The 27,556-nt window shown below is 33.7% G+C and overlaps 1 protein-coding gene across 43 annotated transcripts in view; it reads left to right on the forward strand.

Moving 5' to 3' along the window:
- The window catches only part of Lingo2 (leucine rich repeat and Ig domain containing 2), a 1,208,229-nt gene that overhangs the window by 491,552 nt on the left and 689,121 nt on the right, over positions 1-27,556 (forward strand). For all 43 annotated transcript variants that reach the window (XR_012440409.1, XR_012440405.1, XR_012440406.1 and 40 more), the window contains one exon: positions 13,889-13,968. The gene's annotated coding sequence lies outside the window, so the exon portion shown is untranslated. The remainder of the gene's footprint in view (positions 1-13,888; positions 13,969-27,556) is intronic.

Genomic DNA, 27,556 nt, shown 5'->3' on the forward strand with positions numbered 1-27,556 from the left:
TTTAAAAACTTTAAAAAAAAAAGAACCCATGAATGACTTTTGTACAGATGAATTATAAGGATATGACAATATGATTCCATATATTTAATTTATTTTTATTTATTAAGTTTAATCAATTCTGAATTAAAAACTGTAAGTGAAAAATAAAATATACAGCTTTTTTCTTATTGTGAGTCTATGTATTGTAATTGTTATAAAAGCAGGAATGTATTTAATGACAATTAAAGACTTTTTAAGTAGTCTTATCATCATGGCAATTAGTAAATAAAGTTCTCAATTGAGAGCTTATTATCTAGTAACACTGTGCTTTAACTGCATAAATTAATACCTATTTTATTACAAATTCTTCAAACTTAGCTAAAAAACCCCTGGATTTCCTCATTTTTCATTCTTAGTAATGATTGCTTGGAACCTGAAGAAAGTTACATGACTTGCTAAATTCCTTTCAGCCCCTGGATTCAGCAATAGTGAAAAACTAGAGTGAAAACATGTTAACTTAAAAGCGAAGCACAAGTGCTACCACAGATTTGGGTATGTTAGGAAACACAAATAAATCCAAATACACAGGAAATATATTATGTGTAGGTAGAAGGGTGGGGTTTTTTTCCCCCTTATCTCAAGATAAGAGGAAGTGGAAATACTCAAAATTATTCATTTTAGTTATTCCCTAATTTTTAACACTACAAATTATCAGAATAATTTGCATTAGAAAACATATATTGCCATCTTTAATTCAAAGACATCTTGGTGTGGCTTTAATTAAAAATATTTATAAACACATATTAATGTAGATATTAATGAGGTTCACCTTGATATTTCCATACATGCAAGCAGCATGCATTGATCAACTCTTACCCTTTGCCCACCGCGACACCTTCCAATCATTAGTCAACATTTTTTAGATTCCAAGTAGAAGAGAGAACATCTGGTACTCTTCTTTCTATATTTGGCTTATCTTACTTAGCAAAATGACCACTGAATAGTAATAATCACTAACATGCCATGTACATAGAAAACTTTCTAGCATTATGTTTTAATGTACAAATATTCCTATTTTAATTCTATGGTTTCCTTTTATTAAATATTCTAAAAGCTAATAAATATCCCTAATTAATATAATTCACTAGACCCTTGCAAATTATTTTAAGTATATGGCAAGATATTTATGATCACCAAAATTCCCTAATGTTTTATAAACTTCAAATGATATTGCTGAGAACACAAAATATAAAGTCACAGCTACAGAATCATATCTATAATGTGAAATTATCTTATAAGGGTATCTGACAAAATGAATAATGATACAAAGAAAAGTTTGGGGAAGGTGAATTAAAACCTCCTCAAGATCCCTAAGCAATATTCCATTTGAATAAGAACTATGTAAAAACCTTAAAAGATGCCCTATCAAAATGGATCAGACATCAATTATGACTCTTTCATTAACAGATTACCTTACAATAAGTGAAATTTAAAGCCAAAACTCGACAAGGCCAGGAATTTGAAAGTCAGACACAGTTCAGTAAACATGACACAGGTTCAGAAAAGACCACTGTTGCTGGATTCCATGGATTCCTTTCCACCTGCCTTCAAGTTATTTAGGGGACTGTAATGATGTCCCAGTATTTGGGTGACTGAGCAGCAGCACTGACAGTGTCTAGCATGAATCCCAAAACCATTTGAATAAAGGATTGCTCTGTTCCTTTCCCACACAGCATGTAAGCTCAAGGGTCATCTTTCCAGGAAAGAGCCAAGTAGAAACCTGAACACCATGCTCCAGCATTGACTGCAGTGCCCTTGGAGTGGGAAATAAGTCCAGGAATGCTCATTACAAGATATGGAATGCTAAGTTCTGCTGCCAGCATGTCACTCAGCCTTTCTAGATCTCTACTTCCTGATCTGTCCAAATGTGATTTGAGATCAGAACATTTTATGAGTCCTTTTAGATCAAAATTATTTTCTTATTGATGAGTTATAAACTTCCTCTGAGAAAAGCTTAATTATCTCTGGTTTACAGTCTACTTGTATACTCTATGTAGACTTCTCCTCTGGCATTCTTCTAATACTGATTAGGCTGTACTATTATAAAGGAACACATTTTGGGAAGCTACTCTGAAAATACGATGTTGCTTCTGCAGAAATGTGACTCTGATTCAGGAACTGATTCAGTTAATATAGGTTTGACCTTCTAAGTGTGGGTAATCAGCTCCAGCAGCCATGTTCCTATCCCTGTCAAACTCATGCCACATCTCCATGTTTGTGTTTCCTTCCTGCTTTCTATTTCCCCTCACTTCCCTTTCTTTTCTGCTGGCACTCGTAGAAGAGTTGTCACCGTGATGATAGAGGCTTCATAAGATATTTTGCATAGCTACTTGGAATGCCTATTTTGAGGAGGACAATTTTTTTTTAACTTTCTTGCCCCCTTTTTCTGAGAAAGATGTTACTGTCCCTGTTAACCTTCTACTTACAATCGTGTGTTAACTTTGTTAGAAGACTTTATAGTATATCTGATATAAGTGAGTTTGTGACATATGAACTTTCCCAGGAAATAAGTTTGCCCTATTAGTATTCTCTGTCCCTTTCTAAAGTGTTTCCTCAGTAAATATATAGTAAATAAATGAATTATTGAACAATGTCATTCACATATGATGATCATTTGTTATCTCTGACATATCAAAGCCAAAGCAATATTGAAGCAAAAAGAATGAAGCAGAAAGCGTCACAATATCTGACTTCAAAATATGCTACAAAGCTATAGTAACCAAAACAGCAAGTTACTGGCTTAAAAAACAATCACACGGGCTAGTGGAAAAGAATAGAGAATAAAGAAATAAATCCATTCATTTACAGCCAGCTAATTTTCAATGAAGATGTTAAGAACACATGACGTAAGAAAGCACAATGTCTTCAATAAATGTTAATAGTACAACTAGATACCCACATATAGAAGAGTGAGAGTAGACATTTATATCTTATAAGAAAACCAATTCAGATGGATTAAAGACTCAGCTGTAAAGGAAGGAAAGTGTAGCTCAGTGATAGATCTTGCGTTTAGCATGTGTATGATCTGGTTTCATTCCCAAGCACTTAAAGAAGAAATAAAAAGAAAAACAAGGCTTGAATGCACAATCAGAAACTGTAAAAACCAGTAGAAGAAAATATAAAGGAAAATCTACAAGACCTTAGTCTGGGCAATGATTTCTTTAGATATGAGCCTATGAACAGGCAACAAAAGGGAAAATAGACAAACAGAATTATATCAAACTGCAAGTCTTCTGCACAGCCAAGGAAACAAGAGTGAAGTGACAACCTACAGAATGAGAGGGAACATTGGAAAGCTATCTATCTGATAAAGGATTAATAGCCCAATTATATAAAGAACTCAAACAACTCAGTAATAGCAAAGCCTTTTGATTAAAAAGTAAGCGAAGAATCTGAGTAGACTTTTCTCAAAAGAAGACACACAAATGGATGACCAGTATGTGAAAAAAAGGCTCAACATCATTAATTATCAGAGAAAAGGAAATCAAAACCACATGATTTCACCTCACTCCAGTAAAAAAAGATTAGAAGTGCTGGTGGAGACATTCTTTGCCCAAGGATGGTGGCAATATAAATTAGCACAGTCACTATGGAAAAAAATATGGAAGTTGCTCAAAAATTAAACTACTATATGATCTAGAAATACCACTACTAGACGTGTTTAAAGCACATAAAATCAGTACATCTAAGAGACATCTGCCCTCCTGTGTTCATTGCACTTTATACACAATAGTTAAGAAATAAAGTTATAACAATAAGACCAAAATATGGAAATGTCCATGAAGATATGAATGGACAATGAAAATGTGGTCTACACATACAAAGTCACATACACACACCACATACATGAACACTGGAATATTATTTACCCTTTAAAAAGAAGGATATCTGGTTGGTCATTTTTTACAACATAATTGAACTTGGAAGACATTATGTTACTAGAAATAAGCCAGGCATATACCCCATGATCTCACTTATGTTAAAATTTTTTTTAAAGTTAAAAGCAAAACAGAAAATAGGGGAACATATATTGTTCAAAGGATACAAAATTTCAGCTAAATCAGAGGAAAAGATTCAAGAGTTCTAATGAACAACAATATGATAATAGTTAAAAATGACGTATTATGTTCTTGAAAACTGCAGAGTAGTTTTTAAGTGTTCTCAACATAAAAAAATTAGTGTGTGAAGAAATGCATATAATTACTAAACTCACATTAGTCATTCCACAATGTACACATATTTCAAAACATGTTGCACATAAAAATATGTGTATATATAATTTTGCAAGTTAAAATTAATATAAATAAAATATTAAAAAATATAAAGAACAAAATGAATATTATAAGAAAGCAGAGCAAAGCAACTCAACATAGTTTCTTCTGTACACTTTGTTTCATACTTTCATACCTAGATATATCTCAAGATGATAGTTTTAGGGGTCGTGATTCATATTTCCTTTTTTTTGTTGTCTGTGTGCATATGTGCATGTGGGGTGTGATAGTTTCACATATGAATACTTATCTCCAAACTTTTCAGGTTGTATACATTAAATATATGCAGCTTTCCATATGTCAATCATATTTCAATAAAGTATTTTTTGTAACAAAAAGCTTGCAAACCCTAAGCATCTAAAGCCATTCTTGGATGTTGGCTATAAAAGTCATAGACTTTTTTTTTTTTAACTAAAAGCTACATTAGGGTAAAAATAAGTTTCTGAAAGCACCAGCAGGACATCATCACTGATTGTGCATCACAATCACATCTTTAAGCTGCTATTCAACGTGGTGAGTGACTCCAGTGGTAGAGTACCTGCCTAGCTAGCCTGAGACCCTGAGTTCACACTCTAGTACTGCAAAAATGAACAAGTAAACTATAAAAAAAGAAGTGATTAAAGGAAATGAAAACAAAAGTTAGGAGAAAATTGTGTGGCAAGTTGAATTTTAAGACTTTCATGAATAAGGTCTAGACTTCAGGAGCTGTAATGTAACTTTGATAGTGGTGAAGAGATTTTGTGAAACTTTTATTGTAAAAATTTTAAAGATGGAAAGCCCTCCCATGCTTATGCATTGGCAGAATCAATATTGTGAAAATGGCTATATTACCAAAAGAAATCCACATGTTCAATGTAATCCCCATAAAAATTCCAATGGTATGCATCACAGAGATTGAAAATCTACCCTAAAGTTCATTTGGAAACATAAAAGACCATGAATAGCCAAGGCAATACTGAGCAAAAAGAGCAACACTGAAGTTATCACAATACCTGACTTCAAACTATACTACAGAACCATAGCAAAAAAATTTTTAAAATAAAGAAACAGATATGAAGACCAGTGGAACAGAAGACCCAGATGTGAATCCACACAGTAAGACTCACCTAATTTTTGACAAAGGTGTCAAAAATATACAATGGAGAAAAGACAGCCTCTTCAATATTTGTTGCTGAGAAAAGTGGTTATCTGCCTGCAGAAAACTGAAACTAGATCCACACTTATCACCCTGTACTAGTATCAACTCAAAGTGGATTAAGGACCTTAATATCAGACACAAAACCTTGCAGTTAGTACATGAAAGAGCAGGGAATACTCTGGAATGAATAGGCATAGGCAATGGATTTTTAAATAAAACTTGAATGGCCCAGGAACTTAAGAAGAAGGATTGACAAATGGTACTATAGGAAATTTTAAAACTTCTACATAACAAAAGATTTTGGTCACCAGACTGAAGAGTCTACCCACAGAATGGGAGAAAATCTTTGCCAGCTATACATCTAACAAGGGACTGATAACCAGAATACACAAAGAGCTCAAAAAACCAAACTCCCAAAAAACCAATGACCCAAAGAAGAAATGGGCAAAAGATCTGAACAGAACTTTTTCAAAGAAAGAAGTCAAAATGGAAAAAAAAAATACATGAAGAAATGCTCAACATCCCTGGCCATAGAGGAAATGCAAATCAAAATCACGTTAAGATTCCACCTCACTCCAGTTAAAATGAATTACTGAACATGTCAGCAATGACAGGCAATGTTTTGCTTATAATTTGTTTCATTTAGTGGGGTAAGGAGTTCTTTAAGCCTTGACCCAGAGCCCCAGCCCCTTTTGCTTTTTGGATTATTTTCAGATAGGGTCTCTCTTTTTGCCCTGTGTGGACCTGAGAGTACCTAGCTCCAGAGTAGCTGACCACTACACCAGGCTTGTTTTGTTGAAATAGAGTCTTGTTAACTTTTTGCCCAGGTTGGCCTCAAACCATGATCCTCTGGATTTCTGCCTCTTAAATAGCTGGGACTACAGGTACGAGCATGTGACAGCACAACAATAATTTCTTTAGGTGTTTTACATTCATTTCTGTAATACTTTTATACTGAGAAACAGTTGAGTGAATGCATCAAGATTTTCTTTGTATCCAGGGAAACTTCCAAAAAGTGAAACAGATTACCACAAATTGTATGATTTTATGGTTGTCAAAGATCCACCTGCTAGGAAAGGTTGCTCCATATTAAACTCTCTTTTGAAAATTCTTCCTTCTATGCATTATGAGATTTATGCATATTGTCAACTAATTCATTAAATATTTACTGTGTTTTTTGTCAGCAAAGTTTGTAGAGACAATAACAGATACATGGTTCTGCCTTACCTTGAGTTTGCATGTTTATGAGAAAAGAAAATACCAAATAGTTGTTCAGATAAATAAAATTTCATGGTATAATGCTAGACACATTTATTGGGTACTTGATGTATTCTAAGTGCTTACTTTTATTAAATCCTTTAGTCCACATACCATTCATTTAGGTAGATAATTTTGTATCATGTTTTATACATAAGAAAACTGGAGTATCACAAGTATAGACAGGTTCTCCAATAGCATCAGTCTACAAAGTGGATTCAAATTTTGTATGTCTAGTTATACATCTTTTGTTCAAAACCATGGTATTATTCTGAGAAATGGCAGGGAGGAAAACCTCAGGAAGCCATAGTGAAACATCAAAAAGGACTCCCATTCAGAATGAAGTTTTCATTTATAAGTGTCTTTGAGCTGAAACCTAAAGGGAGGTGGAAATGTCTAGGCAAGGAGTTGAGAGAGGATTGCTCCAACAAAAGTGACAGCACAAGTAAGCGCCTTGGAAGGGAGAGAAACTTTGAGCACCAATGAAGCCTAGGAAGGTTGACTATGCCCAAATCAGACCAACATTTTAGGTTAGGAATTAAAACCCTTTTTAGGTCTCCGTAATACAAGGAGAAGTCAATTATGGAGTAACATGACTTAATTTATTTTAAGGTAATTCTGACTTGAATGTAGACCATGGATTGAAAGGCCAAGAATGCAGTGGAAAGATCAGTTAAGAGACCATGCTGGCAATCCAGAAGAAAGCTTGGATGGGAGTTGGGCAGTGAGGCAGAATGGCTTCAGGATAAATCTGGGGAGGTGAGAGAGAGAAGGAAGAGCACAAGATAACACATGATATTTCCTTCTGGGTTTATATTTCTGATTTTAAGTTTTTTTCTGCCTATTGTTCATACCATCAGAATCACTATATTGAATTATATTTTCTGACAAATCTCTGTCAAAAGGAGCATGTATTAATTACAATGGGTTTTTTCATTAGAGTAGTTTATTAAGTGACTCTAGCATGGACCAAGACTTAAATGACTATACATATAGACAGTTGTAAATGGAATGCAGATGATCAGAGCACAAGGAATGATATGAGAACATTGGATGATGTAATTGAAAATGAAAAATGGAAGGAGTGAATCCAATGTAAACGTGTACTACATCCAGATTGCTCTAGATGGTTAGTGTGTGTGAAACTGACACTTCCAGGTCAGATTTCCAAAATTACCAAAGTTCATACAAGTTTTTTTCATGTATTAATTCACTCATACAACACATATTTTGGATACTGGTTTGTTGCATATTTAATATTCTATTAGACATTGTGAATATGAGGTAAACTGAATAGAAATGCCGTATGTCCTCACAGAGGTTCAGTTCCATTCATTTTCACTGAACTGTTTCTCTCACTTTATATGTTTATGGTTTGATATTTTTGATTAAGGATTATTTTTGTGCAATTTTTATAAGAGTGCTATTATTGGTATATTTCAATCAGAGATAGTATAACAATTATTAATTACTGCTGTTCTCCAGAACAGTTTTTATTTAAGCCCTCTGTCTCTCACTCTGGGGTTGTGCTTTGTATCCCACTATGCCTTCAATGGTGATAAAAACAGAATTTCTGGTATGAGAATTAAGTAAGCAAATAAACGTATTGTTTTTAGAACTGTGTTTGGCATATGGAAATCACTTGGCATATGGAAAGTTATTATTTTAATATCTACAAGGCTCAAAAATTATTGTGTATGTATCTGTGTATATAATTTAAAGAAATATTTTTATAAAATATTTCAAGACTAAAATATTTGGTGCACTTGTAAAAAATTATAGTTTGTAGTAGAATTTCAACTTTTTGAAAAAAGTTTACACAGAAAGAAAAGTTTTAACTTCATTGGCCTGATAAAAAGATAACAGTGCTTTGCTTTCACTCTTGGGCTTTGAAAGATTAAAGAAAATAAAAATGCTGATATCCTTACCATGTACATCTCTAAGAAAGTCAAGAACAAAAGGAAATCTGTGCCACCAAGTCCTCATCATTCTGCTGGGAATCACCAAACAAAGCAGTTTAAAACCAGGAACTTAAAATAAGAAGAATCAAAAGCAGCTTCTTTTAGTCCTGTTTTTCTCTATTGAGGAACAGGCAGTGTGCATTTCATACTAAAATAGGTTTGAGTATAGTGAAAGTACAAAATTCTCTTTTGGTATGGTTTGGGGCAATGTGTTTTAAGTGGAATCTATAGAGAGACTCAATCAAGCCATACTGTCATTATGCTTTCTTTTACCTGGGAAAATGTTTGCTTTTAATATTAAAAAGTTCTGCTGAATAGCAGAGTTGAAATTACTCAGTGAATATATTTTTTCTATCTTCCCTATCTTCTCTCTGTTGCTATAGTAAGTAGTATAGTTAATTTCTTTTATTAAAATTATAAATTTTATAGCTTAATTCTTAGTACTAGCTTACCTGTTTTGTGATGTTAGATTAAGAACTACACAGCTAGAGTTCTTAATCTTATAGTTATAGTGGAATTGAGATTGAATGTATGGAATATTCCATTTTGTCCATTCAGATAAATGTGTTGGCAGAAAGTGTCATTTCTATGATATCAACTTGTTAGATGTAGCATATTAATTTAAATGAGTTACTTATTATGCAAAAATGCCTTGATTAAAATATTAAATTTTTATAAAATTTCTAGTTCAGTACTTTAGAAAAACAGACTTTAGTACAGTTTAATAACCATCCTTTCAAGAAAGGGTCAAAGCAACAAACAAAAGAAAGGGAAAGATTTTATTCAGAAATCTACTCATTTAACAACCATGAAATGTTAGTGATAAAACATTTACATGATCTAGTTTTGGTCTACTGCACTGATTACAGGTTTCAAGTTTTGTTAAGTATTGTTATATTCAACTTAACATTTATTCTCACTGGTTTCATAACCAAAGCCTTCTATTCCTGATACTTTGGAGGCAGAGCTAAGTAATGGAAAGATGTGTGTAATCTTGATAAATTATTGTATCACATTCTAAGCTTGGGTTCTGTATTTTAAAATAGAATGACATTACCTATTTCCTGTGATTTAATTTATGATAATAAACCTTTTAAAGCTGTAAGTATCATATTAAGGTAATAATGATCTTGCTATTTCTCTTCCTCCTTCTGTTCTGTAACTAAAAAGAGGGGAGAAAAAAGTATGAGAAGATACAGATGTCATCTAACAGTTCAGAACATTTGATCTTCCCAGGGAATGAAAGACCTTCTGCCCCCAGTGGAGGGCAGCATCTCTAGGAAAAAATCTAGCACTCTAAAACATTAATGAATCTTCAAATGGAAGATTACTCAGATGTTGCTATGGTAATGTCGTGTTATTAGTCTTATGGGATCATCTAAGAAATTTATTGCTCAGAGCATTTCATTGTGATAAGCACTGAAATATTATTTTTTCATGCCCTACAAAACTATATACTAATTATTAATAACAAAATTTCAATAAATGAGGGAATTACTTTCTTTTAGAGAGAAGATGCCATATTGTAGATATTTCCTATGAAAAGTGTCCTTCCTTTCTCCTACCCTGAAATAAAATATGAGAATAATTAGGATCAAATTGTAGAAAAATACTAAGAACTCTAGCTACCTTTTCATTTAAAGCATGGGCTTTCAGATTGCTGCTCTGAACCATTTGTAAAGTTAGAGAGACATAAGTTCACAACTGTAGAATATTTCCTAAGAAACATTAACAGTATAAAGATGTGTTTTTCCCATTAAAATTTCAAGTTCTACTAAAGGTCCAAGCAGATTGTTATTTTTAGTCTGTTTTTCAAATGTTCCTGAACATAGCTCCATCAACTGAAAGGATATACTGACTCCCATCAGAGTAACTTTAAAGTATTGGTTATCTTTGCCTATAATAATCTATGCATTGTCTAAAGAATGAAAGAAAACAATCAATATCACTTTATAGACTCCATGTGTATATCTCTAGCTTTGATATTAGAATCATTCATGGTTCAATGGAGATTAAATCAAGCCTGATTATTCTTTTAAAGTTACTGGTATAGCAAGTTTACTGACCTTCTTCAACATTTTTTTCTTTCTTCACTATTATGCCATGATCATGACTATTAGACTGGCTTCCAGTATTTTATTAGGCACAATGACTACTTTAGGTCTGATTTTGTTGAGATGCTAAGCATGTGGACCAACTTTTATTTTATACATGGCTTCTGACAAGTAAGAACTTGGCAGTACACATTCATCAAATCCTTATGCTGTGTGTGTGTGTAACACTATTTCTTACCTCGAATTGTGTTCTTCAGTCAAAATATTGAGGGTAAATGGCACATGCTTGTAATCCCGTCTACTTGGTACACAGCCTGGGCAAAAGTGAAAGACCCTATCTGAAAATCAACCTCAAACAGGAAAGATTAGGCATGTTCCTCAAGAGGCAGAGTGCTTTTCCTGTCAAAAACAAAAAGTGCTGAGTTAATTCTCCAGTACTGTCACAAAAAAAAAGTTGAAGATATAATTCTTCAAGTTTGTTCTGAATCTTGTCCTGGCTCATTTAAGCCTCATCTACCAATCAATTCTTATGAAACTGATTTTTCCTACTTTCCATCTTTTCTTTGAAAAATATATATTTGATTACTATATTTCTACTTTTTCTTCAGATCATCTTAGTAAGAAGGATATAATGTATCTTATGATGTCAGATGACATTTGTGTCTGTATTCTCATCTTGCATGCTATGATTTAATATGGAATGTGGTACACTGCCATTGTAACCATTTATTCTTAGGAATTATAGCTTTGCATTTGTTTCCTTCTATCTTCCACTATTACCCCAGCAAACTTGAAGTTATTTCCACTTAGATAATTGAACTCCTTTAACTTCTGCCCAGAAAACACCTCATAAACACATATGCATGTTTATGTTTTATCACATTTTCTTCACCTTCTTGCTCCACTAAATTTTAGCTATTGCCAGCTTATATTTCTGTTTTGCAATATAGTTTCTTAATCTTTTTTATCTGGGAGCTTCTTTTGCTTTTGTATGTTCTTTACTGGTATAACTTATTTTTATGTCTCTCAAAAATATTGGATCTTAATTCAAATGATCTTTTCCCAAGAAATTAGAAGATGTGAGTCTTTAATACATATTTCCATCTATCTTAATGATATCACACACTTCATCTGTGAATATGTTTATAACCAAAAAAATCTTGTGGGATTCCAGTATCTCTTCCTCTCATTGGAATGCCAAAATGGAAGTTACAGACAACTAGATAATAAATGTTGTTTAATAATGTGCAAGTTCAATATATACATATTTCACATTAAGTTTCATTCAAAAACATTTTAAGAAAATAAAAGATAGAGAACTTAAAAGTTAAAATTAGCTGGAAACAGTACTTTACCTTATGGAACATACAACTTTTCCATTCAGGATTTTTCTGCTAATATATAGATGGCAATGTGGCTGTCTGCAAAGTATGTCATGGTACATGTCTTGTTGATTAGATGAGATAAGTATATGAAAGCACCTAAAGCAGTGCTTGTCATAGTGAGCTTTCTGTAAAGGTTATGCAGCAGATTTATAAATTCCAAAATGAGAATAATGCAGAAAGTTGTGAGCACAGTTAGTAGATGACCAGAAACTGGAGAAGTTGATGCATTTTCAAAAAGCAAGATATCTCTGCAATCTATTGAGAAATTCATGAATTGCTATGTAGCCATTTCTATGATTTCACTATTTTTCTGTCTAGAGTTCCACTGTGTTAAAATTTAGAATACTCCCCTTCTTGCTAAAAGTTCAAGTTCCTTTCAAAGTGTTTCCCCTATTGTAATGTCACCTCTGATGTCTTTATAGAATCTAATGGGACATGTTTTTCATTGTACAGAATTTACTTGGTTGGAAAGCATTTTTTTCAAAGTTAATTATAATGACCACAAAAAAGACAGAAGAGACAAAACACTTAGTGCAGTATATATATTATATATATAATAATGCAATATATATGTAATACAATATGTGTATTTGTTCCTGATACTTGCTTTTAAAAATACTGAATTGGTAATGTGATTTGTATGTATCCAGTCCTTAAAGCTAGGCATCTCACGATGGGCTGGGAGGATGTTCACTTATTTCTGGTCTAACTTGCTACATGTGCTGTAGCATGTGCATGACAAAGTTGTAGATCTCAGTTAGGAGTGTCATTTCTCAAATATCTTCACTTCCTCATGCTTGACCTTCTTTGGTATTTAATAGGGTAGAGATTTACAGAAAGGGAGGAAATGTAGAGGGAGAAAAGTGGGCAGATGTCCATGTGCTGATTACAACTCGTGCCTCAATTTAATAGCATGTAAGTGAAGCTTGGTGTGAACTAGAACACAGGAGACAGATGCATATAGTTTCCAGTCTATACAAATGGTATTTGTTTGCAAATGGTGAATATAGAGAAATAACACTGGGCAGCAGCAAAATACTAGTATATCATGCTCATCTCTTTGTTTCTCTTTTAGCAAGTATGTAGGAGAAAATAAATTTTCATTAAAAGTTGCTTCCACAGTAATTTTTGAAACAAATTATATGTATATACATATATATGTATATATATATATGTATATATTGTATATACTATACATACTGAATATTATTTTAGCAATTATATATACTTTATATTCCCTAATTTTCCTGAGAAGATTACTAAAATGTGGGAAATGTCATGTGTTTCATAAGTTGATACGCTAGGCATCACCTTATCAAATGGTGAGATAAAATGGGTTGCTACTATTTCCCTCATTTTATGAATAGTCTCTCAGAAAATTATGGAATATAAATTTAAAAATTCTTGTCAAAATCTAGTAGAAGTTCAATGGCAAAAACTAAATAAAAAGGCAAACCTTTTCATTTTTATAACTGTATTATGACTATAAGTTATGCATATATAAGAAAACATTGTAATTATAAATACTTCTGCTTTTATAGTACAACAGACTTTCCCAGTAAAATGACATATAATTGAGTACTTTGATATTTTTTTGTAGTGCTTCATAATTTGGAGTCTATTCTGGTACCTTGGAATTCTCAGGCAGACATTAATTTTCATTGCTATTTTGTGCATTTAACAAAAGCCGTGAATATGATAAATAATATCCAGAGACAAGTCACTATCATTTTACAAAAACATATATTACTCAGAATATTCTCTTTTGCTTTCTTTCTTATAGGAATTGAAGAGTGTGCCAGGTACCTGCATCATGAGCTGCTGGTACTTCTAAGGTGTCCAATGCATTTTTAATCATCTGAGGTAAATGCTAAGTTTAATTTAATAACATTTGTAGAATTAAATGAAATACTATTTTGTCTATTAAAACTTACCTTTCTTTTTCCAAAAAGTTAGGAAATTATCTTTTTTAAAATAATATGATTAAGTAGTTCCTTGGTTTTAAGCATCAAAGTGACTAGGGAGGTTATTGTCATATTGACAACCTACTGCTGTGTTTGTAAATGTTTTCATGCTAAACTATTGTATATACCATATGAGATAGGTTGCAGACTGTCTCTGTACTGTTTGTATTTGCTTAATCACTTTTGTCCTTTAGGATGGCATTTTACCATATTCAAATGTTATGCATCATGTGTGAAGGTTAAAGATGTCTTTATTAATATTTGCAACATGCCTAGTGATATAATGGGGATATAGGAGTTATATCACTGTTGATTTAAACTGAGAACTTAATTATTTCTGTCCTTTTATCCCCTCGTGAGTCCTAGTAGCAAATAGCAATTCATTGGTTTGTGTTTATGATGTGAGTGACTTTCTTTTCCTTGGAAATTCTTAACCATTTTTCTACCTTCTCTTTCTCTACTGTGATCCATCACCAGCATCACAAGTTTGTGTGTGTGTGAATGTGTATATGTGTGCATGTGTGTGTGTCGTCAACATTTGCAACCACAGCTTTCTTCTCATTACCTAAAATTATAGAGGAAGAAATGTGTAATTCAATGTTGCCTAGTTTCTTGGCCAGAAACTGTTAAGAAATTTCACATTTAATCCAACTAAGAGGAGGTGCATGAGACTGTATCATTTGTGTCCTTGTGAGGACCAAGAAATGAAGCATCCATATAAATTTTCTTCTGACAAAAAGGGTTTTTTAAAGAAAAATAATATACCTGTTCTCAGTCTGCCTCACATATCTCAGACAAACAATAATACCAAGGACAGGATAACATATACAAATGGTCTACCCAGGTTCAAATAGTGAATATACACACATCCATAAACACATCTAGGATGATGTGTTGAGATCGAAAGAAAACTGATACTTTCCATGCACAGAAATACAGATTTAAATTAAAAAAAGGAAGTGATTTCCAGGAGTAATAGGGGAGAAATTAGATGCGAAATACCTTGAATTGGTCACATTTAAAATAAGGCGTCATGGATAAAATTTAAATCTTGAGCTACACAATGAGGCATATGGCTCATATTTTATAAGGGTCTCCATTATGCTAACTTGCATGAGATAATAGAGAAAGAAATGACAGTCATGAGAAGAGAATTAGGGCAAACTGCTAATTTGCACTGCACAAAACTGTCTATCATTTACGGGGCTCTTCCAATTAAAAGGAATATTTAAAAGAACTTAAAATATGATAAATTTGAAATGATTTAAAGACTGGGAAATATAATTGCTTTTTGAATATTTCTTAGAATATTCTTTCATAGTCCTGTTAGTCAGTTTAAGTAATCCCAATAAATCGAATTTTTTTTACTCCTTGAATTTATGTGAAATTCTACAATCTATTTCTGATTGTGAACCCAAAGAACACTGATTTTTTCAGATGTGCCTTGCTAGCATAGAATGAGGAAGAGATTACTTTTTAGCAGCTAAAATTAAGTGTACATAATTATTTTATGAAATTATTAGAAGTTATTTTGAAAACTAATATTTCACTTGATTTTGAATGAAAGTTTAAAAAATAACAAATCCATATGAAAATTTTCTGCACTGAGAACTTCTACTTAACAAAAGCATGTAATAGAAGGGAAGTAAAAGAATACACCCTGTATCCTCTAGTCTAACAAAGTCATTTCACCTGCATTTCCCATAGCTTACAAAGTCAAGTCTCCATCTAAAGTGATCAGGAACACTTTAACTTTGCCCCTAAACCCAAGTATTCAATTATCTTTTATTCTTAGTCTGTAAGAAAAAAAGAGATCTTTATTTTCTTTTATTTTAAAATTTTTGGTAATTGTAAAAATAATTTTCTTCATTTTAAAACCATACAGAGCCTGGTGTGGTACAAACCCAGCACGCAGGAAGCCATGGCCAGCTTAGTCTACATAGTGAGTTCCAGACCAGCCGGGGCAGCATAGTGAAACCCTGTCTCAAGAACAACAAAATAATAATAATAATGCCATTCAGAACATTTTAAAGTCTATAATATTAATTAAGAACTAGAAATATTGTGAATATGACAGTTATATTTTATGATTCAAGTTAAGAAAGTAATTGTCACCAATGTGATGACCAATGTGAAATTAATTAGAATGTGAATGGCGTTAACCTAAGTATACTTAACAAAGAAAGGGTCTTGAAAATAAGTCAGTACTCTGAATGGAGCAGCATTCCCCAAACTCTGAGCTTAGTCCACCATTTGAAGAAGGACATTGATAAACTCAAGAATGACTAGCCATAATAGACATAATAATGAGGAAATTTGAAGGTTTCAAAAGATTAGGTATGCCCCGTTTGGAGAAGATAAGATTTTTAAAGTGTTAGAAATAATGATAACTTTCTGTAAACATTTTAAATTTTATTAGATTGAAGGGAGGTTAGAGTTTATGTCTGTGTCTCTAAGGGAGGCCAGAACATTTGGGTATAATGTGAGCCATTATGGGAAATATTTTTTAAATAGTACTGAATAAAATTTGTATACATTTGAGTTTCTCCCTAAGCAGAATGGGATGTTGGGTAAAGGGTTGAGAACACTGACTCTGGAGATGTTGTTTGGTGTGATTTAGTCAGCCAACTGCTTCTCACAGAAGATTCAGTTTTCAGCCAGTATTTGAAGAAATGGTAGTTATATCTCTTGTTACGCTGTCATTCCTCAGTGCTCTTTCATTCAGAGAAACAGCTTTTATATATACCCTTCAATCATTCCACTTAATGTTAAATGATGTTTTTTTATGGTCCGTATTTTTTCTTGGGTGGGACTGGGGTTTGAACTCAGGGCATGTTTTATTAATTTAAGATGACTTTCACTTAAGAAAACTTCATTTAAAAATGCTGGAGTTCTATTTAATTCTATTTTAAATTGATCACTTACTAGAATACAAAGTTGAAGTCATCTATTTACTGTACTTAATTCATCTTTAAGATCTGATAGCAAAGTAAAACAACACCAAGATTCTGTTTCCAAGAATCTATGACGATTATCTATGTGGCATATGCTTCCAAAAGTAAGGGAGGATGTTTTAGGGGTTATAATTGTAGACCCAGATCCAGCCTTCCTGGATGTGAGGTTTCTTTGCTTTGTGTATGAGGGTGTACAAAAGGGATAACAAAACTTCCTATGATGTCATTTTGGCTTCTGTAATGATGGCAGGAAAGAATGATTTAAAATCAACTATCACAAACTACATGCTTTGATTTTTAAATGATTTTGAATTAGAATCCAACAATTATTTAGCTACCTAAGAGCACAATTTACAGTATAGAGTTTAATATTTCATGGGTACTTCATAAATTTTTAATGATCTACGTTTAGGACTAGGATAAGACTTTGACTTTTTAATCAAATCTATGTTCATGTATCAGACCAAAATTAGAGATTTTTTTCTGGAGGAAAGTCTTGACAATGATTTATACATTCTCTTTTGTACTTCCTTGTATAGGAAGCTTATTCAACTTTTGTGATGTTCCTAAATTATGCAAGTTTCTAAACCTATGGCTATGTTCTTAATTAAGAACACCAAATATTTGTGGTTTGTTGATCAGTCATAGAATATACACTTCAAAATTTCTGTCAGCCAGTGTTGATCAGCAATGCAGTTGTAATGTTCAATATTGAAGGAATATTGCCCAAATGATATGAATCCTTTGCATTCGTTCATATACCTTAAATTTTATCAAAGGATTACCTAAGACTATGAAAATCTTTGTGTTTACTCTAGAGAAGTGCTTTCTCTTAAATATACCTTGAATCAATGGCATGAACTTACATTCATTTCTGTTATAGATACTAGAAACCTAGGCTTGCATTAACTGTAGTGATGTTATCGATGATGTGCTTTTCTTCGTCTTTCATGAAATATCTCCGTTAAGGAGACCATGGGACATATGTTCTTCCAGTCCCAGCATTCAAATAGTAAGGCTCTTCTGGGAATTCATTTATCATAACTTATGATTTTAGTGGATCATGTAATACACTTATTTGTGTGTGTGTATGGAGAATACTAGAAAGCTCTGAAGGAACTCTGTTGCTTAACACGTAAACTGAATTGAACAACACTTGTAGTAGTAGAGCATAACTACTCTGGAATCAACCTAGATGTGGATCCAATTTCTTAGACTTGTATCTAGAGTATATTTGGTCAGGTTGCCACAATATCTTTCTCCTCTGTACTTACATTATGGTGTTGGTGTGAAGAATCAATAAAGTAATCACAGTATATTGGCAAGAATGTATTCTTGATAAATGTTAACAATTATCAATATTAAAATAAGAAGTCCCCAGCTGGGCATAGTGGCTCACATCATCCTCCCAGCTCTCTAGAGGCAGAGGAAGAAGGATCAAGAGTCTGAGATCAGGCTGGACTACATAGTGACATTCTGTCTCATAAAACCAAGGGCTAGGGATATAGCTTTGTGGATTCCAAGGCCCTGGGTTTGATCCTCATCACTGCAGAGCCTTTTGGCTCTGATTATTTTGAAAATAAGGTCCTGCTTTGTGCTGAAGCTGGACTAGACCACCATCCTTCTATTTTAAGCTTCCTGCATGGCTCGGACGTCAGGCATGTGCCACCATTCCCTGTTTTTATTCAGTAGGGGTCTCACAAATTTTTTTCGCCAGGGATAGCTTGGAACCTGATCCTTCAGATCTCAGCCTCACGTGTACTTTGGGATGACAGGCTTAAGCCACTACACCCAAGTGTTGATTCAGGTGGGGTCTCGTGAATTCCCTTTTTTTTTTTTTTTTTTGCGAGGGCTGGCCTTCAACCACGGTCCTTCTGATCTCCTCCTCCCAAGAAGCAAGTTTTATAGGCGTGAGCCACCAGAACTTGCATCATTCAATAAAATCTTTACTGAGTACCTATTATATTCATTTATTACCCATACATATATGAGCAAACAGTATAGATAATATCCTTGTCATAGTCCTAAATGAGTAGCATAGGGTATGGAGTTTATTAACAAAAATATGTGAAGAAAATATTCAACAATAATAAGAGCTGGGTTGGAAGTAAAACAAATTGAGAACCTGAGGAATTAATTTGAACTGTGTTGTCAGGAAAAGTTTCATTTTAAGCTGGGACCTGAATGATAGGAAGGTCAATATTTTCAATATTTGTGTAATAACTGCAGAAAGAGCTTTCTAGTCCTTAAGAAGAAGAGACAAGAATCATATTGGAGAGATTCCAGGGTGCGTGAAAACTGATGCATGTAGGCACAGCTCTATTCTCTTCCTTTCAAACTGAAAGACTAGGACCATCCTACTTGGTTGAGCTCGGTTATCTTTCCTTATAATATATTCTTCTTTTTTGTCTGATATCTAAATGGTAACCAAAGCTTACTCCCTAGGCTACTCTCTCTGACCTACATTTTTCTCAAAGCCATCCAACCTGATCAAAGTGAAATCTGTAATTTGGGCTTAAATTAGGAGTGGATACAAAGGTCCCTCTGACTTTTAATCAAGGCTTTGACTCTCTGCCAGTTTATCACAGTTCTCTCTATTAGCAGTTAGGCCTCAAAAGGCTTTAACAAGAAAGCAGAACTTTGTCCTCCTTTGTCATTGTTCCTCACAGATAGCTTCCTTAGGAACAGCACAAAACAGCACTAGTCTGAGGAAGGAGTCCAAATGTCCTGGATTCCCCTAATCATATGCTTTACCTGATTTCTTATAAATATAAACTTAATCTCTAGCATTACTGGGTCTCTTTTACATGTTTTCCTCACTTGGCTATCAAAACCTTTTAAGAATAAAGCAAAACAAAATAAGTTCTCTCAATATAAACATTTAATTTCTTACTTCTATTCTCCTAATATCTCATAGAATCTATCAACACTATTTTATTCTTTATGTATAGCTTCATCAGTCTTAATAAGGGACTTAAATACTTCAGTCCATTTAGTATTTCACGTATGATCTTAAATCAATTTTTCCAGAAACATTGGTCCACATTTTATATTTATCTCAACCATTTTAGTCCTTATGCATCCTATGAGCACCGGACTTGACTGTTTTAGACTTAATAATTATCTTCACTGCACAGTACTCAGGGAAGGAAAAGGAGATAAAAATTAAAATATCTTTTTTAAATGATTAACTTAATATATACACATTTGAATTTTCAGTGATCAGTGTTATTTTTTTTTTGAGTGTTGAATTTTGAAGGGGAAAGTTTATTCCAGCTTTACATTTGTACTCTTGCACAGCCCTTCCCAGTGTTTTATTCAGGGTAGAAGTTGCATTGCATTGAATTGGGTTACTTTTGTTTCATGCTAGTCCCACAACACATGCAGGATAGTGAATCAAAATACAGTTGCACCACCACAGACTTGCAACATGGTCTGTTCCTCACCAGAAAGAGATTTGAGATGAATTTAGAAGACTGCTTTTTAATCTGACAGATATAGCTCCTGGCCTATATTTATCACCAAGTTCAGTTACAGAAAATAACAGGAAAAAAATAGCAATCTCTTATAAAATCTCACATTCCTTTCCTTGATACATGAAGCTTTGCTATTGTTTTTGTACTTCAGCTCTGCGAAACCTGAGTTTTCCCCAGAAAAGACCCATTTTTTTTTTGTCATTCATTATATTGGCCATCAATGTCTTTGTATACAGAGCAATCAGAAGTTTAAATAGGGACGAATCTCTATGGAAAAGAGAACATCACTTTTGTATCAGTATTCATTCAACAATTTTTTAATCTTTTGCCACATGCCCAATGAAGTTTTAAGTACTTTATTAAATTTATGTAATCAATTCCCACTATTACCCTATGAAAGTAATATTATAACCCTCCTCATTTTGTGGATAAAAGAACTGAGGTCTGAGGTGACTAAGTGGCTTTCCCAATGTTATGGTTTAACTATGAAATGTCCTGCTAGGCTCATATGTTGGGAGGTGGTGGAAACTTTAGGAAGTGGGTTTAGTTAGTGGAAGTGGTCACTGGGGTCAGGCCTTTGAAGGGTACCTTGTTCCTGGCCACCTTTCACTCTGTTCTTCCCTCCCACCATGAGATGAACAGCTCTGCTCCACCGTGTTCCCATCGCCATATATTCTGCCTTACCTCAGGATTCAAACAGTGGATCTTGGACCAAAACTTCTGAAACCATGAGGCAAAATAAATTCTTCATCCTTTAAATTGTTTCTCTCAGGCATTTGTCACAGCAACAAATAGCTGACTAGCAAAAACCCAAGAACCCTCAACCAGTAGGTACATTATATTTCATACCAAGATGTGTTTAACAACAAAGGCCAATAATAAAAGAATGCTTATTGGGAGCTTGTAAGCAGCAATGACAGTGATGTTGTCATAGCAGAACTAAAAATGGTCTTCTCTTTACTCTCATTGAAATTTCAAGAAGAGAAATGTTCTAATAGGTATAAGGGGAAGGAAATATCTTTAGAGATGGGTAAAAAGTTGGGCGAGTACAAACTTCTCAAACTTGCATCAAGAAAACTTTAGAAAGACTAATAAAAAAGCCACTATTACTTTCACTTGGAGGCTAAGTAATTTTGCCACCTAGTCTAAATTTTCCCCTGAGAAAGGGATATAAGTAAAATTAATCTCAGCAGGTCTCTGGCTAACTTATTTGCATTGGGCCCCCCTCTGGATTCTGATTCTATTTTGCCCTACTGTTGTGTGACACATAGCATTCTTGGAATCTCCTTTTGACTCTCAGTGCATGTTCCACACATAATTTACAATAGCATTAGCAGAGTTCAACACCTAATTAATTCACCAATCAGCTGTCAGAGCCTGTGATCTTTTCCCAGTTCACTAAGTGAGTTCCCTGTGGGAGAATCAGTATTCTGAAAGTGTCATTTCCATTATGCTGTGTGTGTGGTGTTAGACAGAGTACTAAGTTATGCTGCTTGTTCATGGAAAATATGCCATCCTCATGAGTTTCTTGATGACTTTGTTAAAAATAACTTCTGCCACCCCTGCTCTCTTGTTTGCATGATACTGTGGCTCCATGGGGCACCAAGAATTTTATAGCACCACAAATTAAAAGAAGAAAAATCAGCATATATCCGTTTCATATCTATGCACATTCCCTTGAGTTTTTTTTTTTTTCCTCAGCCTATTTGGCTTTTGAAAAAAAGTAATTTTAAATCAATCTTCTCAAATTAGATCACTTTTAAAGACCCACTTGTCTCAAGTTTTCCAAACTGGAGCAGTTTTATATACAATGGAAATATTCATAGATACAGTTTCATGGGTTTATAAAATTTAACCAAGAAAATGTTTTAATGAGTACGTTTGATGACTGATGAAAACTTCTAGACAGAGACAACAGAAATGAAACCAATCTAATGAGAACAATGTACAAGCAAAGTTTTGATAAGGTGGGGGCAATACTTCACCTGGAGGAGGCAAGAGTAGCAAGATTGGTCTCTCCTGGAAAACGGAAAAGGCCTGGCTTTTATTCGTGTCCATGTATTGCATGGATGACTAAAGGTCAAGTTGTGAGTCAATGAGAAGACAGTTGCATTGAACCTAGACTGGGCTAGTTTTATCTAAGATTGATCAGGCATATGAGGCTAGCTGTGTATAGGCCACGGATGGCTAATCTCACTTACTTATTGGTAATTTCCTGTCCTAGGCAACAGGAGTGAATGACTGGGTGACATATCTCTTCTCATACAGTGAGTTACCTAGGGCATGTTGACAAAGTGCATGGCAGGGTTTCAAGACAAAGAATAGAAGCATTCAAGACTTTTCAAGGCCAATGTTAGAAGTGTCCCAACATTGCTTTTGCAGCATTTTGTAGGTTACAAGGCCAGTCCAGATACATGAAGTGGACAAATAGACTTGAATTCTTTATTTGGAAAGCTACAAAGTAACACTAAAAAAGGAATGGACAAAGAAAGGAGGCAGTAAGGAATTAGAACATTTTTTGCAATCTGTCACACTCAATTGCCTGGCAGAGCTTAGTGGTTATCTCAACCTGACCCAAGTTTAATTTTTGCCCTGTTATCAATTTAGCTTCCTTCCCCAGTCACAAAGAGCTCTCCTCAATGTCACAGCACAATGTACTATCAGAACCGTGATACAATCCATCCAAAAACTTTTATTTCTGATGTTCCTCTTTTGTATTGGTTTTTATCAAATATTGTAATATGAATAAAACATTTTAAAATGTATGATGTGTGAATAAAGGTAAAAAATGCAGAATATAATGTCCACTATCTGGCATAAGAGGAAAATTAACATATCCTGAATTAATTCATATGCTCTTCCCTAACCTTTTATCTGAATTTTATTTATTATTTTTTTGCTTTCCATCATGATTTTAAGATACTTTTTATCTATGTATTTCCATTGTGGGAAATATAACTTAGAAATTTTTAAACATTACTCTAATGGAATCATACTTCTTCTCTGTCAGTCAGCCACTGTTCTGAATTTAGTATCTTAACTGAGTTGTTCAGTCTGTTACATGTATAACAAGTCCTTGAAAAGCAACTAGATCACACAAACAATAACCTCTTTATGTCTGCCATATTCTGTTTGTTAGTAAGGACAGCTCACACAGAAAAGAAGGAGAATTAGGTTCTACATGTTGAAGGGAGGTGCATCACTGATTTGTAGACATATTTTAAAACCACATAGATGTTATTCGAATTTTACCCTTTGTCCCAATAGTATCCTTTACAGTAATATAAAGAATAGGATCACATGTCTCTTTAGTGTCCTTCAATCTCAGTCTTTCTTTGTGATTTATGACATTGGTATTTCCAAAGAGTGTAAAAGAAAAGGTTCTGTAGATTGTCTCTCAGTTTGGATAGCTCTGAAGTTTTCTCATGATAAGAGTTTGTTATGCATTTTGCTAGGAACATTTCAATGAAATATTCTCATTGTGTCCCACAAAAAGGTCCATGTTATCTAATTTTTTCATTACTAGCAGGATGAATTTTAATCATTTGGTTAACTTGGTATTGCTAGTTTTTCTAACAATAATTACTATCTTTTTCTTTGTGATTAAGGTGATGTCTCTGAAATCTTGTCTTTTATCTTTTATTATCAATAAGATAATTTGTGACCAAGTGAATATCCTACTATTTGTTAATAGTTAGAATTAATTATTTGTATATTAGTGAAAATAATGGAATTAATATTTCTATATTTCTTGCCAGATCATTAATGAATTTTAAAAATGTTGCATCTTATATTTTAATATTTTATCTAAATTTTAGGTTGCTTTTAGTCTCAGGGTCAGTCAGAAAATGTGTTCCACCAATGGCCAGAAACCAACATATATTTCCTTTACTGACACCTATTTGTTTATAGTCAACATTGAATTCTTTTCCTATTTCTCATAATTATGGCTATTGTCATTTGATACTTTGGTTTCTACTTGTTAAAACTGAGTTGTACTGTCCTCTAAATTATTCATATATTTTGGTTCTTCAAATTATCTGAAGTACCATAGACAAAGAGTTGATAGCTATTTCAAACTCTCCTAGTACTAACCTCATAAGTTGGATCACTGTTAACAGATATGGTTTTTACAAAGCAACAAAAAAGAAGACTAATGATGCCATGGCTGATAACAACTGGATATTTGCTGTAGTATTATATTTTAGATACATTTGCAAGTTTTAATTTACTTAATCTTCCCAAAATTTTATGTTTGGATACTATTATTACCTTAGTTTTAGTGACTATCGAGCTAATTATGGTAAAGTTATGGGTCAAATTCCAGCTTTCTGTCTCCAGAGGTTGTGCTCTTAAGTATTGTGCATTACTGGTATAAAGAGAATTGCCTACTAAAAAGCTGTGAGGAAAGTGTAGACCTCTATATTAATGTAAAATCTCCAAGGCATGGGAGGCTGGAGTTAGGAGGGAACATAAAATCACTTCCTTCCCATAGTGAAGAAACTGAAACTTGAAGAAATTCAGCTTATTTTCAATTTAGGAATAAAAGTGAGGAAAAATTAGTTTCTCCTGATGCACAATCAATCCACTTTACTTTTGAGCATATCACACTGTGAATGTCTGGTAAATGAAAATAAATACCCAATATTTATTTATTATTACACCAATGACCTACAATGTCAACTTCACAGTCTACACTCTAATGTGAATATGCTAGAAATGCCATACATTAATTAAACCTGAATTACTTTTTCTTGCTTTATCTGAATGTAAAAGGACTTTGGGGGAATGATTTGGATAACTTATGCATTTTTACACAGATAATCAAATTAGTTCAAATATTTTCTCTTTTCTAAGCAAACACATTTGACACAATTTCTCTGCTCGTTTATTTCAAAGTAATACTTGTAAGTTCAATTTGTGAGCATACTTTGGAAAAAGTCTTCCTGGATGTAAAGTGAGACCATTTAGCAAAAGATGTAGTTATTTATACTGTTTAGTGTTTGCATGAGAAGCAAACTTGTCAAGTGTAATTGGCAGTGACCATTGACACAACTCTGTGATATTGAAAAAAGAGTGATAGTCAAAATCTTCATGTTGTTGTTAGTGTACTGTGTTCTCAGTAACAAATTCAGTTTAGAAGATTCTGTGAACAGTTCCCTTATCCTTAGATTTCTGGTAGATTTTTCTATTTTTATCCTCAGGGTAAACTCTAAACCAGACATACAACCATCCTAGAGATCATTCCATGTGTAATAAATATTAAATAGCTATAATGCACCAAGCATTCTGTAGGATTCCAGAAAAGCTATAATTCTATGAAAGGTGAGCCTGTTGACTCATTATGGAATGGGTTTATAGCTTCAATGCCTTTCCTAGTTATGGGTATGAGTTATTCTAGAATAACATCCTATTAATAGATCCAAATGGCTAAGAGAATAAAATTGTATTTGCCTCCAGTCTGATTTTTAACCTCATCAATCCATTATTTTGCTACTGTTCTGTCTCCTTATCCTTACCTTACAAGGAAAATAACTGAAACAACCAATTGTTTTTTGTAGACATTTTTGTTTCTGTTTACTTTGTCCTTTTTCCGTCTATAATACTGGTCTCGCTGGGCACCAGTGGCTCACACCTGTACTCCCACTCAGCAGGTGAGATCAGTAGGATCTAGGTTGGAAGCCAGACCCCGACAAATTGTTCATGAGAACCTATCTTGAAAATATCCAACACAAAATAGGACTAGTGGGGTAGCTCAAGTGGTAAAGCACCTGCCTCACAAGCCTGAGGCCTGAGTTCAAACTTAGTACCACTTGTTTTATGGAACCCCAGGACCACCTATTTTATGGAAAAAAAGTATGGCCTGATTCTAGGATCAATTAAGATGTTTTAAAAGAAATGTAATTTTGTCATTTGACAGTCTCAACAGCTTTACCACAATCTCTTGATGATCCAACTCACTCACATAGAGCATATTGTTGCAGCATTATTTTAGAGCACAGAAGGAAGTTTAATAGGCTTAGAAATTAAATTGATGAGGCTCACCTGATTAGTAGAATATGTAAGACTAGCCATTGGTTTGTCAGCCTCTGATTCTCTATCTGACACACTGCCTCTGACAACTTCCATTAATTCTATTCTGCTCTACCATGCTCATTATCAGTAAAAAACAAGAAAAGCTGGGATGCTCTGTGGAAGAACCAGCCACGTTCACCAGAGCTCTCTGAGGAATTGATCCCGCTCAGCAGTTTCCACCCAACACTTCTTGATTCCACATTGTACTTGCAGAGAAATTTAAGTCCAGTAATTTCTATAATCATAATTTCAACAATTGGTTGTTTCACAGTTATTTTCCTTGTAAGGTAAGGATAAGGAGACAGAACTGTAGCAAAATAACTAATTGTTTTGCATCAGTTCATTTCGTTAGTTTTTGCATATATGTACGTGTGTGTGTGTGTGTGTGTGTGTGTGTGTGTGTGAAAATTAAGGCAGAGGGAACTTTATTATCATGCTGACCTGTTTGGGAAAATTGGCTGTTATTTCTACATTCCTGATGTCTCTAAAGGTCAAATAAATAATTTGGCTTCAACTTGGTTACTGTAACTTAGCATGAATGACTCCATTTCGATTTTTATGTGTGTTGAGCCCTAGTGTAAGAACTTAGTCAAAATGATAATTTCCTACAATTTTATTTAACAAGAACAAAAAGTAGACCTCTTCAGTACTAATCCATAACTTTCAAGTATATCCCAGATCAATAGTCTTTGAAACGGACTGGTGTATTCAAGAGGGGAAGAAAGGGAAATGTTATTTGCCTTCCATAAACTCGGAGAATAATATAGTAATAATGACTACCCTGGGTAAGAAAAATGCAACTCCTTTATATAAAACACAGTTATGCGCCAATTGGTTTGCTTGTTTCTTGAGACCAAACTGAAGAATCTCACTAATGAGAAGTATAGAGAAAGAAGAAAACAGGCAGGGGAGGGGAAGTGTCAATGAAATACACATTTCAACAGTAAAAAGGAACTAAGGTTACAGCAGGAGCCCCACCCCC

Source organism: Castor canadensis, chromosome 13, assembly GCF_047511655.1.
Source record: "Castor canadensis chromosome 13, mCasCan1.hap1v2, whole genome shotgun sequence".
In the NCBI taxonomy this organism is placed as follows: domain Eukaryota; kingdom Metazoa; phylum Chordata; class Mammalia; order Rodentia; family Castoridae; genus Castor; species Castor canadensis.